This window comes from Staurois parvus, unplaced genomic scaffold, assembly GCF_062004578.1.
Source record: "Staurois parvus isolate SC_StPar_1 unplaced genomic scaffold, SC_StPar_1.0 ptg000513l, whole genome shotgun sequence".
Lineage (NCBI taxonomy): Eukaryota > Metazoa > Chordata > Amphibia > Anura > Ranidae > Staurois > Staurois parvus.
The window spans coordinates 3,890,100-3,906,326 of NW_028318309.1; the positions used below are offsets into that span (position 1 = coordinate 3,890,100).

At 44.6% G+C, this 16,227-nt stretch overlaps 1 pseudogene; it reads right to left on the bottom strand.

The window, feature by feature from the left end:
* Positions 1-7,119: 7,119 nt before the first annotated feature.
* Positions 7,120-10,956, bottom strand: LOC149451856 (uncharacterized; annotated as a pseudogene).
* Positions 10,957-16,227: the final 5,271 nt, after the last annotated feature.

The window sequence follows — 16,227 nt, forward strand, 5'->3', positions numbered from 1 at the left end:
TCCTCACTGACTTTCCTGAAAAGAAAAATGTTAGTCGAGAAGGAAAAATAAAAGGGATAAAAATGTTTCTGTTGGCCAACGATCTAGAGTATACTTGAACTGTGACAAGACTGCAATGTCCTAATTATTTTGATGCTCAATGTTATGCGAAAGAGGGAAGGACATACATTGTTTGTTCATATATATCAAGGATATCTGGCAGATGTAGGAGTACTTATAATGCAAAGTAGCATAAGTGAACATGATGCTATATAATTTGCATCATAGCATCAGTCAATGTCAGTCTATCTATCTATCTATCTATCTATCTATCTATCTATCTACACCATATGGCCACAGTATTGGGCAACCTTTGGTTAATGAAGGGTCCATTTATTGGTACAGCATACAAAGATATTTTGTGGTAACAGTTTGGGTAAGACCCTGTTCTGTCCTAGCATGACTGTTCCTCAATGCACAAAGCCTGCTCCATAAAGACGTGGTTTGACCAGTTTGGTGTGGAGCTTGAGTGACCTCCATGGGGTCACTCAGAGTCAACCTTACAGAGTGCCTTCATAATGGATTGAACATAATTATGAACCAGGTTTTCCTAATCAACATCAGTACCTTACCTCACAAATGTTTTTTATTGGCTGAAAGTTGCACAAATTCCCATAGGCACACTCCACTTCTTGTTGAAAACCTTCCCAGAACAGTGGAGACTGTTATAGCAGGAAAGGAGGATCTAACTCCATATTGTTACCCATGGTTTTGATGTCCCACAAGTTCATATAAGGGTGATAATCATATTTTGCATCTACTGTATCTATCTGGCCAAAATGTGTGGACAACTCACTAAATGATTGAGTTAATATCATCCCAGTGAAGGGTGCTGCTAATGTTACTTCATACAAGGACATTTTTGATAATTGTGTTTTCTACCTTGTGTTGTTTGGAGAACCCCTTTTCTGTTCCAGCATGACTGTGCCCTGTGTACAAAGCCAGCTCCATATAGTCATGGTTTGGTGTGGAGGAAACTGAGTGACCTGCACAGAGCTCAGCTTTACTGAACATCTTTGCTATAAACTGGAACACTGATTGTGAGCCAGGTCATGTAATCCAAAAACAGGTTTGATGAGTATGCTGTGAAAGAACAGGAGTGCATAGAGCCATGACCTCAACTCTACTGAACACATTTGGGATGAATTATAGTGCCATTGTGAGCCAGCTCTTCTCATCCAACATCAGTACTTGACCTTACAATATACATTTGGCTGAGTAGGGACACATTTCCACAGACACACTCCATAATTTTGTGGATAGCTTTGCCATAAGAATGGAGACAGTTGCAATAAGCTAACTCCATATTATTGCCCATCATTTTGATATCCAACAAGCTCATTAAGGTGTAATGGCCATATAGTACTGCTATCTACTGTATCTACAGTCAGGTCCATATTTTGGGACGTCGACACAATTCTAACATTTTTGGCTCTATACAACATCGCAATGGATTTGAAATGAATTAAACAAGATGTGCTTTAACTGCAGACTGTCAGCTTTAATTTGAGGGTATTTACATCCAAATCAGGTGAACGGTGTAGGAATTACAACAGTTTGCATATGTGCCTCCCACTTGTTAAGGGACCAAAAGTAATGGGACAGAATAATAGAGTGACAGCTCTTTGGATCTCATCTTGAGAGTTGACAGCAACAGATTCCAAATGTAATTTAGCCCATTTGAATGGAACTCTGGACCTTTTATCTGCTCATTGTAATTGGGATATTGAGGGAATAACATACACCTGGCCATGGAACAGCTGAGAAGCCAATTGTCCCATTACTTTGGGTCCCTTAACAAGTGGGAGGCACATATGCAAACTGTTGTAATTCCTACACCGTTCACCTGATTTGGATGTAAATAGCCTCAAATTAAAGCTGACAGTCTGCAGTTAAATCACATCTTGTTCGTTTCATTTCACATCCATTGTGGTGGTGTATAGAGCCAAAAATGTTAGAATTGTGTCGATGTCCCAATATTTATGGACCTGACTGTATCTATCTATCTATCTATCTATCTATCTATCTATCTATCTATCTCCTATATTCTATCTATCTATCTATCTATCTATCTATCTATCTATCTATCTATCTATCTATCTATCTATCTATCATATCTATCTATCTATCTATCTATCTATCTATCTGTTTGTCTATCAATCTATCTAAAAATAATGTTCTTTAGCAAGGAACATACATTCCACATTATTAATTAATCTACCCAAATTAGTGTGTGCTGTAAATTGTCTCCAGCATTGTTCCTGTTTCTTTTTGCGGGAGGCTGCCATTTTGCTGAAGCCCAGAGCCCCTGAGTAGCAATCAGTCTTTAAGCCATCAACAGATCGTCCTCTAGTGGCTCTAATTTTCGGTATAGTGCCAAAAAATAAGAAGCAACTGAGCATGTGCAGAACAGGGTGAGACAGTGGATTTTACACAGTATAGCAACTGTTCACATAGATATACCTGCAAAAGAGGCCAGCCTGAAGTGATCTAGCAGGACTTAATTTTCTGTAAAAAATTCCACTTTAAAAAGAATCATTTTGGGGGGGCGTGGCCAAGAATGGCATGTGCGCAGACGCATCTCACAGAGCTCCCAGGACTTATCCTGAACCAATCCTGTTCCCAACACTGCAAACTCCTGAAACCGGCTTCCGTCTCCTCCTGGACTCCCATAGACAGCCCTGGTGTACCCGGTGCACACTTTGGAACCATGGTGGCGCGAAAGAACAAAAAGGAAGGTTCGCGGCCTGAAATCCAACATGGCGCCACGGCGGCTCTTCCACAACTCATGCCTCGAGGGCAAAAGGATGATGTTAGTAAACCACCTAAACTGCCTAAAGCCTCCTCCGGGGAACCCCCCAGGGATATGAGATTTTATGCCCAGAAGCTGGCGGGCCCCTCAGAGCAAGGCACTCTACATATCGATGTGAACTCCCCAAAGCTATCTGATACCGAGCTAAAAGAGGCTGAGTGTTTAGAGGGCTCAGACGCCATTACAAGCCAGTCAGACTTACAGCCTACAGATACAGAGGACGGCAAGGAGGGTGATGAGGAGAATGGACAGCAGCCAACGCTAGCAGAAATCCTAAGTGTGGTTCATAAATGCACAGCCTCCATTAAAAACATTTTGGGTGGTTGAAGGAAGAGGTAGCCCTGATCCACCAAGACTTCCAAACAACAAGACAGAGAACCACAGCTGCAGGGAGCACAATTAGTGACCTCGAAGATAAACTGTCACCCCTCATTAGGGACACCCAGTCTACAAGCTGCCTAGCTAAAGCCAATGATATGAGAGCAGACGATCTTGAAAATCGTTTGAGGCAATAATATTAATTGCAACTGGTTGCTTAGAGTATGTTATGTATTCTTGACATGCTCTGGATCTTTGTACAATTTTACTTTTTGTTTAATAAAACCTGTTTTTCTTGAGAAAAAAAAAAAAGAATAATTTTCTCAATGTTTTATACAAAGATGAAACAAGAAATCAGCTTGTTGTAGGTCTTAGCAATGTGTGTTGGTGTTTTTAAAGCATTTTTATTATTATTATTATCCAGCATTTCTATAGCAATGTGTATTAATCTGCTCTGTCATCAAAAATCACAAACTAAACAAAACTGTAAGCTAGAGCTGAACACCAATAGGTCTTTCACATAACCAAATACTTAATTAAATCAGAAAATAGTGCAACCAAAATATGTTATTAACCCCTAAATGAATGATCACAATCAAACAAATGTGCAATATATAAAAAAAGAAAAATAAATGTCCATCAATTCCACGTGGTATCAGTAACTACCCATTCACTAACTAGTGATTCTTTGTAATCTTCATAATCACCAATATGTGAAAGCCACCTCCACTTTAATAATTGTCTGCTCACCTTTAAGAAATGAGTCCTGAGCCAACAGGTAGTTAAATTAACTTACCCTTTGAGGGTATATAGAGACTCCCGATTTTACTCTTCCACGTTCCCATAAGATCTCAGTGGTATAAATCTGTCATAAAACAACAAGAAGACAGCCCATAGTACTCTCTGTATAGAAATTTTAATATATAAAAAGTGGGACTACACTTACAATAAAAGGCACTCCATCGTGTGGGTTTACAAGCATAGAAAACCAAATTGCCACAGTCTGACAAGATGGCCACGAGATGTGCGTAGCTTCACCCACCTACACATGGTATGTCCAAAGGCAGGACTTCCTCAGTATTTATTTATTGATTTCAGGTACTTATATAGTGCCGTTAATTTATTCAGAGCTTTACATATATATTGTACATTCACATCAGTCCCTAACCCTCAAGGGGCGTACAATCTAAGGTCCCTAACTCCCATTCATACATACACATACTAGGGACAATTTAGACAGGAGCCAATTCACCTACCAGCATGTCTTTGGAGTGTGGGAGGAAACCGGAGTACCCGGAGGAAACCCACGCAGGCACAGGGAGAACATGTAAACTCCAGGCAGGAAGTGCCGTGGCTGGGATTCGAACCAACGATCTAGTAGCGTCTCCTCTTCTGGTCCAGAATCTGGTTTGACAAAGGAGCTGATTGGTGCTCCGAAATGTGTAACCAAGGCTACGGACCGCCCCCTGTTTGACATCACTTCCAGTTTGCGCTCCACAGTGGTTTCTGGCATCCCTTCCACTTCCATGTTTGTCAGGGAAATGTTGGCCATGGCATAGCTGAGGCTAGTAGCCGCATGCGAATGCACAGGCGTGGGCCTGCAGGTGCTCGTACTGTTCTGCATGGCCGTGCGCATATGCACACACATATATGCAGGGGTGTACACGCACGGAAATGTGCATTGGCTAATTCTGGTGCCCACTGGTCTATATAGGTGCAGCAGCTGCACTATTGAATTGCTGTCGGATCTGCAGCTCCCCCCCCCCCCCCCAATATTCCGGTGCCTGATCCTGTGACTAATACCTGTGTTGATCCTGGCTTGCTTCTTGGACTCCGCCTCTGCCTTCTGTATCTGCCTGATCTGCTCCCAACAACACTGATCTTGGCTTGTGACCCGACCATTCTTCTGCCTGCCGTTCATGCCTGATCCGCTTATCTGTTACCGACCTGGCTTGTCTGACCCTGCATACAGTCTGCTACCAGCCTGCTCCACTGCCTGCCTGCTCTGCTAAAAGCCTGCTCTGCCACCAGCCAGTCCAGATGTGATGTCTGCACGATACCAGCCTGTTCTGCCACCAGCCAGTCCAGATGTGACGTCTACCTGCTACCAGCCTGCTCTGCCAACAGCCAGTCCAGATGTGACGTCTGCCTGCTACCAGCCTGCTCTGCCACCAGACAGTCCAGATGTGACATCTGCCTGCTACCAGCCTGCTCTGCCAACAGCCAGTCCAGATGTGATGTCTGCCTGCTACCAGCCTGCTCTGCCACCAGCCAGTCCAGATGTGACGTCTGCCTGCTACCAGCCTGCTCTGCCACCAGCCAGTCCAGATGTGACATCTGCCTGCTACCAGCCTGCTCTGCTGCCAGACGGTCCAGATGTGATGTCTGCCTGCTACCAGCCTGCTCTGCCACCAGCCAATCCAGATGTGACGTCTGCCTGCTACCAGCCTTCTCTGCCACCAGCCAGTCCAGATGTGACGTCTGCCTGCTACCAGCCTACTGTGTTAGCAGCCAGTCCAGATGTGATGTCTGCCTGCTACCAGCCTGCTCTGCCACCAGCCAGTCCAGATGTGATGTCTGCCTGCTACCAGCCTGCTCTGCTGCCAGTCGGTCCAGCCATCCCATCTGCCAGTGAAGTTCCAGCAATTCCCGCACAGACTATAGGACTGACCAGGCACTCATACCCCGCCGTGCTCTTGTGGTTGCTGTCCCACCTTCAGTGGCCCTCAAGCCCGGAGCCATAGAAGAGGCCTTCCACTGCCATCAGGTTCACAAGTAAGGTATGTGACAGTGTTCCACGACGATCTTGGAAGCCGGTGTCCTCCAGAGAAAGCGCAGAAGTCCGAATCACCCTGTCCATATCCCAGGTCCTCAATTTATGGGAATATGGACGTAGGCTGGACATTAGCCCTTGGCCAATCAACTCTGGGGGGTGTTCCTGTACCAGCCCACAGGACATTCTGGGTACTGAAATGCCCAAAGTCGATTGGACCAGGAATGGTTTGAATCACCAAGTCAGAGATTGAATTTCCAACACCAGCGCATCAGTCCGATCGCGACAGTACCAATCACTGTTCAGCTGTCGCAATCAAGCGCCAAATAACCGTTTTCAGTTTTTCTCTGGGATTCTACAGAGGCTACAAATACAGTTTTACATGCAGGTGTAGCCTAGAGTGTGTCCAATCAGAAGGAAGTATTTTCATCTCTCTGCAACTAATATTTTAGCTTTTATGAGAGATGAAATATTTTCCTTTGATCTGTGTATATAAGTTATAGCTTGACAGACACATTGGAGCCACTCCTGGTCTACTGTTTTCAAAGCTGAAACGACTAGAGTTCTTCTTCTTAGGTTTCTAGAAGGCGACAAAGTCTGAGTACGTAGGTGACAAGTCTTATTGGCATCTAGGTGTCACCTCCAGCCAAGAGGATTCTCTGTCCTTTCAGATGCTAATTGTTGACCATATGTCTCTGACTGAATCCTGAACCCACCTTATTATTAACATGGAATGAAGCTAAATCTACAATGTCATATTTCTACAGATCACATCTCATCTACTCAAATCTTACATTTATGTCACATCTCCCCCTTCTAGTTGACGCATAGCTGAGCCTAAATGGGTTGGCTAACGCGTCTACATGGAATGTTCCCTAGATTGGGGGGGGGGGAAGTTCTCCCAACTAAAGCTTGGCACCGCTGACATTTCAGCCTGTCCCCCTGCAGATATGAGAGGGCTACTGTACAGCTCTCGGGATGATCCTAAAGGGTCTGGATCACAAGTGGCCAGCAGATCGCTCTGCAGATCCATTTCATCCACTGGCCACCGACTACCTACTTGAAGGGAACAGGCAAACCTGTCATTGTGTGCTGTCATCATCTTCAGCCACTGGCCATGGTCATCTGGTGGTTCTCTATTAGCTGCAACACCCAGATGCTTGAGCCTGGCATAAGGTCATTCCTGGGTGATCTGGACCTGGTTCCATGGCTTGGATACCAGGACCTCCACCCTCTGGCCTGTTTCCCACACTTCTGCTCTTTCTGCTTCAGCCAGAGATTGGTCAGCACAACCCCTGAGTTCCTCCGGGCTGACATCAAACCTATCAGTCTGCAAGAATGCAGTGTTGTCAGATACAGTCTCTGAGAAAGCAGATTCAGAGGGGGTCAGTGTTCCTCCCTTTGCTGTGCACCACAATGAATCCTCAATCATAATATTTATAGCTGTGGAGACAAAGGATAAATCCACAGAAGGCTTTATTCCACCAGGGGTCATCCTCTGACCCATGCCACACGCTGCTACTCGGTCCTCTTCAGCAGAACGTCTGTCAGCACAACACCTGAGTTCCTCTGGGCCAACATTAGACCTATCAGCCTGGAAGTGCTCAGTGATGTCAGTTGCAACTCCTGAGGTGGAAGACACTGATTGGGCTGAATTTGCCCCAACATCCTGTAGACTTCCCTCTGCAACACACAGAAATGAGTCTGCACTGGCAGCACCCACAACTGTGGTGACAGGGGAAAGTTACAGGACAAAAGGATTTCACTAGGGGTTGTCCTCTGACCCACGTCACGCAGTTTTACTCCGTCCTCAGCAGAGCGTCTGTCTGTACACCTGAGTTCCTCTGGGCTGGCATCGAATGTAACAGCCTCTGGAAACTCAGGGCCATCTGCCACAGCTACAGATAGAGTAGAGTCAGATTGAGTCAGATTTAAACCTTCACTCTGTGGTCCCTCCTCTGTGCTCCACAGTCCAGGATCCAAAATGGCATTACTGGTATCTGTGGTGACAGGAGAGCAAACAAAAGAAAACTTCATCCCACAAGGGGATAGAGGCACACAATACTGGTCTTTACCAGGACTTACTGAAACACATTGTGCCTTTTCACCGGGAACTTCAGAAGAACATTCTGTTTCTTTACATATGGGTACAAAACCAAATTCCCTTTGCCCATACAACCTCTTCCTGCCATTCACCGCTGGTGGTCCTTCAGCCCGACCCCTATGATCCTCTGGGCTGCCATCAATTTTTATAGCCTCAGGGGACTCAGAGCTATCTGCCACAGGTGCCAGGAGGACAACAGTCTGAGGAGACCTTAGACCCTCTGGGTCAGGTTCACAAGGGTCCAACCCAGCTAAATTGGGCCCTTCCACAGACAGTTCCTCTGTAGCAGTGGGCAATGACGGTCCGGGGCCAACTGGTGGGCACCCCGAGTCACCACTGCAGCAGAGGGAAGGTCTGCCTTGCACATGTCATTACATTTGGCATCACATAACATATTGTCAGTTGCAGAGTCCTCTGTGACTTTAAGCTCTTCTCCAGGTCGTGACTCCAGAGAGCCAGGACCTGGTACACAGTCATTCACCCCCTGATCCTCCCCAGAATCCCCAGTGTTCATGGAGTCTTCAAACAGTATTTTACATGAGTCCAGGGCCTCAGGTGGTGATGTAGGTTCTAGGGAGGCTGGATATGCCTTATAATGGGCTACCAACAGCCCCAGGTCAGTACCCAATAATACATTAGTGGGAATGGCATCTGTTACACCCACTTCTCTCATTCCTCTCCCAGCTCCCCAGTCTAGGTAAAAACAGGCCGTAAGGACAGCTGGGTTGATGCCCCCAACACCCTTTACAGTCATGGTCTTACCAGGAAGAAGATCCTCAGGGATCACCAGTTCTGGGTGCACTAGAGTTACCTCGGCTCCACTGTCCCTTAGGCCGGTAGTAACTTTTCCACCCACAGTGACAGGCTGCAGGTTATTGGAGAGCCCTCTGGCATTCCTGGAAGCACACAAAACAGTAGGCTCTGGACAGGTTGTCTTGGTAGGTGGTGGGGCAGCCTTCTTTTTCTCCGGGCAGGATACACTAAAATGACCTATCTGGTGGCACAAAAAACATCTCCGGTTATCCCCAGTTGTTAGTGTGGCTCCTGAAGGTCTGGGTGCCTTGGTCCTCTGGCTGTCCTGAGAAGAGGGTCCGCTTGCTTCTCCTCCTTTCCAGCTGGGTGCAATAGTCCTCCTGTTGACAGTTATTCTGTTAGCCACATAGACGTCAGCTATTTCTAGTGCTTGATCCACTGTCTTGGGATCTCAGTCCAGTACAAACTGCCGGACCTCAAAAGGACATGTCTGTAGGAACTGGTCCTTAACCACTTCCATACCGGGCATTTTTACCCCCTTCCTGCCCAGGCCATTTTTCAGGTTTCAGCGCTCTCACACTTTGAATGACAATTGCGCGGTCATACAACATTGTACCCAAACTAAAATTTTATCATTTTCTTCACACAACTAGAGCTTTCTTTTGGTGGCATTTAATCACCGCTGGGGTTTTTATTTTTTGCTAAATTAACAAAAAAAGACAGAAAATTTTGAAAAAAAAACACGTTTTTCTTTGTTTCTGTTATAAAAGTTTGCAAATAAATAATTGTTCTTCATAAATTTAGGCCAAGATGTATTCTGCTACATGTCTTTGGTGAAAATAACCCAAATTAGGATGTATTATTTAGTTTGTAGGAAAGTTATAAAGTTCACAAACTGTGGAATAGATCTGAATATTGATCAATCCTGAAGTACTGACAGCCAATCTAATTTCTTGAGGTCCAAGAATATCAGAACAGTACAGACATCCCCCAAATGACCCCTTTTTGCAAAGTAGACAGTTTGACTTACTTCATAAGAGGAATGGCAAGTTTTTTGAAGTTGTATTTTTTTTGTCATAGTTTTTCGGAAAATGGAAAAATTTAAAAAATTATTTTCACTATTTTTTTTTTACATACTGTCACCAGTGCAGTACAGCGTCATCATATAACTGGCATGGCAGTGAACAGGGACACTGACTGGTGACAGTATGAAAAAAAATATATATATTTTGTTGTATTTTTTTTTATTATTTTACATTTTTTATTACATTTTTTTTCTTTTTTGTTAAGATTTTTTTTTTCAGATTTCACTATGACCAAAAATTTTTTGTTTTTTGTTTTTTTATTACACAATTTGCTTATAGCAAAGAATTACTTTGCTATAAGCAGGAGCATTTAACTGAATGACATCGATTTATTCAGGGTTTTTTTTTTTTTTGTGCTTAGCTGTGATTTGGCCACAGCTAATCACATGACATGTGCATGTGATCGCTGTGACCATTCACAGCTAAACACTAGTATACAATGGATAGCATGAATGAAGCCATCCATTGTATACAACTGTCATGTGACCTGCTGTGATTGGTCACAGTAGGTCACATTGTACTGGCAACGGGGGCCAGTACTCAGATCTGTCATCGGCCATGTCCGAGGTACATGGCCGGTGACAGATCGCGCCGCTGCGCAGCTCTGCAAGCGTGCAATCTGTGCATGTGCGGGAGGACACCATATGGCGTCCACCCGGAAATCTAAAGCATTTTTCTGGCCACCAAATGGCTATTGGCCGGGCGGCTAATGGTTAATCATTAGCTCCTGTAGCGTGTCAAAGGTGCTTATGGACAGTCCCTTTAGCCACTACCGCAAAGCAGTGCGCAGACTGCAAACAAGGTCCATGTAACTGTCATTAGGACCTCGATGCAATGTCCTGAAACGCTTGCGGTACACCTCTGGCGTGAGTTGGTACCGTTTAACAATGGCCTGCTTAAGAGCCTCATAGTCCCTTTCTTGGCCCTCTGGAAGACTCACAAGCACACCCAGGGCCTTGCCTTTCAGCCCTGGTATGAGGTACTGTGCCCATTGCTCCTTGGGCAGGAGGTACTGACAACAAGTCCTTTCAAATCCTTGTAAGAAAGTGTCCATATCACCATCTAGGTCCATGGTGGGGAACTTGTCCAGGGAAATTTTGTGTACTCGTTCTTCCCTGGACTCAGTGTTACCAGCAGACCTGTTCTGCTGCAGCTAGAGTTTTGCTAGCTCCAGTTGATATTGCCGTTCTGCTTGCTTGTCCTCTGCTTCCCGTTCTGCCCGTCTGTCCTCTGCGTCCTGCTCTGCTGCTGCTCGCCGGTCCTCTAGAAAACCTTTGGAGGGAGTTGAAAGTCCGTGTTGCCCAGCGACAGCCCCAAAACATCACTGCTCTAGAGGAGATCTGCATGGAGGAATGGGCCATCATACCAGCAACAGTGTGAGCCAACCTTGTGAAGACTTACAGGAAACGTTTGACCTCTGTCATTGCCAACAAAGGAAATATAACAAAGTATTGAGATGAACTTTTGATATTGACCAAATACTTATTTTCCACCATAATTTGCAAATAAATTCTTTCCAAATCAGCCAATGTGATTGTCTGGATTTTTTTTCTCATTTTGTCTCTCATAGTTGAGGTTTACCTATGATGCCAATTACAGGCCTCTCTCATCTTTTTAAGTGGGAGAACTTGCACAATTGGTGGCTGACTAAATACTTTTTTGCCCCACTGTATATATACATGATTCGCGCTCCCGCGGTGTTCACACCCCTCCCAGATAGCGTCAGATTGCCCGTCAGTACACCAGTCATCACATTTAACCCCTTGATTGCCAGGAACACGCTGATGCACAATAAACCTCCATTGCTAGTATAGTGTCTGAATGGATCAATATCTTTGATCAGATCAGCACTATACCAGCATTCACATTAGTATAGTGTCCCCAAAAACGCAACGTTAGTGGGGTCAGCCCCGGCACCTGCCAGCACCTGTGTTAAGCCCCTATGCTTACCCCCCCCCCTTTCTCCCCCAGCAAGTGCAGTGTCAGCAAGTCACTGTAACTTGATACACACAAAACTGCAGTGTTCGCAGAATCAGGCCTGATCTCTGTTAGCACTTGTCAGTAAATTTTGATGACTCTCATATGCGGCAGAATGCCAGTACTAGTGCCACGCTACCTTTTGGTGAACTGGTGAGTATCAGCGGTCTAGTACATCCTGGTCTTTCACATATCTCTTAGATTGTAAGCTCCCAGGATCAGGCCCTCCTAACCCTTTTGTATTGAACTGTATTGTTCTGTATTGTCTCCCGTTATATTGTAGCGCTGAGCAAACTGTTGGCGCCATAAATCCTGTATTATAATAATAATAATAATACCAGCACTGCAGTATGACTTGCGAGACGTGGTGAGTCCCATAAGTGCAGTACAAGCTGGGGCGGTGGCGAGCACAAGTACTGTCCCGCAACCACAAAGATTTTGCACACATGCCCGTAGAGCTCCTAGTATCCTTCCGGATGTGTTTGCAAATCCCGATTGACAGCCCACAAATTCTGCAGCACCCGTACTTCCCCCATTCACTGCCCAACCCCGGAATTCAGGTGGAAATAGCAAATTTAACTACTCCCCTTGATTTTAGGAGCTGTTTTTCACGGAATATCTGTATGCATTGATTGTGGATCAAAGCAATTTATATGCACAACAATTTATCGCCACCAACCCAAATTCAAACCTTGCCAGACCAGTCTCATGGAAACTCATTACGGTTTTCGAATTTACATTTTTTTTTTAGGCCTAACCCTCAACATGGGCATTACTAAAAGAAATGAATTTCGGTTGTATTGGTCTGCAGACCCGATTCATCATATGCTCGTGTTCTCTGCTGCCATGGCCAGGCATAGATATGAGAGTATAATGTGTTTTATGCATTTCAATGACAATACATTCTGTCATCCTTGGGGTAACCCTGAATTTGACCGGCTCCACAAAATTCAGCCCCTCACAAATCACCTTAACCAAAAATTTGCAGATGTCTATACTCCCCAGCAAAACATCTGTGTTGATGAGTCCCTCATTAATTTTTCTGGCCGCCTTGCATTCAAACAATTCTCCCCAGCAAGCGTGCCAGATATGGGGTGAAGATGTAGAAGACCTGTGAGAGGGCAACAGGCTATACATATAAGTTTTGGATTTACAAGGGAAAAGATAGTCACAAGGAGCCCCCCGGATGCCCAGACTACATGAGGAGCAGTGGCAAGATAGTTTGGGACTTGGTGTCATCCTTTTTCCATATGGGGTACCACTTATACGTGGACAATTTTTATTCAAGCGCACCACTATTTAGACATTTGTACAATCTTGGAACTGGCGCTTGTGGCAAAATGTGTCCTAATGTGTGCCCACCATTAGAAGTGGGTGGATGCAGGGCAGTATATTCTAATGGTGGGCATACCACACACTTTTTTTGGCAGAGATTTCTCTTTTTTTTATTCAGTCCACAGGCTGCATACAAAAAAAAAGAACATAGCATATATACCCAACAAGGACCAGCAGCGTACTGGTACATCACTGGACTTTAAATGGTTATACCAGGATGATGCCCACAGCTGCAGTCATCATCCTGGTGTCGTTGTTTTCAGCCGGCGATCGGCTTTCATGTAAAATTAATCCTAGTGGCTAACTAGCTGCAGGATTGCTTTTACAAGCAGCGGGAGATGATGCCCCCCCTCCCCCGCTGCGTTCCACGGCCTTCTCGGGCAGTCCCATGCCATCGGGGAAACCTGAGAATGCACCTGGTGTTTCTGCCAGCTGACCATAGAGCTGATTGGAGACCACAGTGGTGCCAATCATCTCTCTAGTCTAAGAATTCGGAAGCTGCAAGCATTTCATCACTTCAGTTTCGCAGGATATAAACCGCGCCATTTGTAAATTGGGAAAGCATTTGATCACACCGATTTTGGTTTGATTAGATAATGTAAGGGCAGAGGAGATATCCAGAGTCTGATAGACCCCAGATTTCTCAAAAAAGAATATATGACAACGCCCATTGAAGTTATAGGGGATATTTGCATTCCTTGTGATAGCATTAAAAGTGATAAAAAAAAAGAAATGAAAGGTACAATGTAAAAATAATAAAAGAATCAAAATAACAAAAAAAAAAAAAAAACTCGCCCCTCCCATGCACGCACACCTGTGTGCACAAGCCTTGACCCTGTGCCGGTTTGTAAACAGCGGTTGCACAATGCATGTGAGGTATTGCCGTGAAAGTCAGATCAAGGGCAGTAATTCTAACACTAGACCTCCTCTGTAAATCTAAAATCGTAGATTTTAAAGGCTTTTAAAATGTTGCCTATGGATATTAAAAATGTATGCAATATGTCGCCATTGCACAGTGCATGCGCAGTTTTAAAGCATGTCATGTTTGGTATCTATTTACTCAACATACCATTATCTTTTATATTTTACCAAATAATTGGCCAATATATTGTGTTTTTGTGCATTAAAAGTAAAAAAAGTGTATTTTTTTTTTAAATTTGCTTTTGAAAAATCGCTGTGCGAGTACTATGTGCCATAAAAAATTGTAGTACCCACCATTTTATTCACTAAGGTGTCTGCTTTAAAAAAAATATATAATGTTTGGGGATTTAAATTAATTTCCTAGCAAAAAATACAGATTTTTTTCAAGTGAACAAAAAGTGTCAGAAAAGGCTTGATCTTCAGGTGGTTAGAAGAGTGAATGATGTGTGGCATGAACTTCTAATGCTGGGCATAAAACGCCCCCACCCCCCAAAACGACCCCTTTTTGGAAAGTAGACACCCCACACTATTTGCTGAGAGGCATATTGAATCAATAGAATTGATTTTTTTTACCACAAATTTTTGGAAAATGACAAAAAAAAAATTTATTTTTTTTACACAAAATTGTCACCTAAATGATTTACTGCTCACACATGCCATGGTTATATGTGGAATTACTCCCCAAAATACATTCTGCTACTTCTCCCGAGTATGGGGGTACCACATGTGAGAGACGTTTTGGCAGTCTAGCCAAGTACAGGACCCCAAAATCCAATAAGCACCTTCAGTCTTTTAACCACTAGCCTACAGGGCACTTATATCCCCTTCCTGCCCAGGCCAATTTCCAGCTTTCAGCGCTGTCACACTTTGAATGACAATTGCGCGGTCATGCATCTCTGTACCCATATGAAATTTTCATAATTTTTTTGAGACAGGTAGAGCTTTCTTTTGGTGGTATTTAATCACCTCTGTGATTTTTATTTTTTCTTAAACAAACCAAAAACCACTGAAAATTTTGAAAAAAAACGTTTTTTCTTAGTTTTTGTTATACAATTTTGTAAATAAGTGATTTTTCTCCTTCACTGATGTGCGCTAATGAGGCTGCACTGATGGGCACTGATAGGCTGCACTGATGGACACTGATAGGTGGCACTGATGGGCACTGTTGAGGAGGTACTGGTAGGTTGCACTGATGGGCATTGACAGGCATCACTGATGGGCACTGAAAGGCAGCACTGATACATGACACTGATATGGCACTGATAGGCAGCACTGACTGGCACTGATAGGCGGCACTGACTGGCACTGATAGATGGCACTGACTGGCACTGATAGGCGACACTGTCTGGCACTGATTGGCAGCACTGATAGGTGACGCTGATTGGCATTGATAGGTGGCACTGACTGGCACTGATGGGTGACATTGAAAGGCAGCTCAGATGGGCACTGATATGTGGCATTGATGTGCACTAGTATGCACTGATATGTGGCATTGATGTGGCATTGATGGGCACTGGCACGTGGCGCTGATGAGCACTGACAGGTGGCACTTCTGGGGCCACACTGATCATCAGGGCACACTGATTATCATTGCCCTGATGATCAGTGTACATGTCCCCTCCGCGGAATGCCGATTACCAGCTCTCTTCTCCTCTCGAGCTGTCAGCGTGACAGCTCGAGAGGAGAGAAATGCCGATAACTGGCATTTCCGTGTTTACATGTGATCAGCTGTGATTGGACACAGCTGATCACATGATCGAGCCGACATCTTCGGCTCTTTCCGTGATCTGCTGTGTCCAAGGGACACAGCGCACCAGCGATCGCCGCGCTGCGCGCTCCCTGAGCCACGCATGCGCAGTAAGAATGGTAGGATGTCATATAACATCCTATCAGAACGAGAGGACCACCTTGCACCTGTCATTGTACTATAGGGCGGGCGGAAGGTGGTTAAAGGGCTTTATTTCCTCATTACACTTCCAGACTACCTATCACAGTTTCGGAGGCCCTGAAATGCCAGGATAGCACCTAACACCCCCAAATGACCGCTTTTTGGAAAGGAATTTGATAAAAAGCACGGTAAGTATTTTGCAGATCTCATTTGTTGCCACAA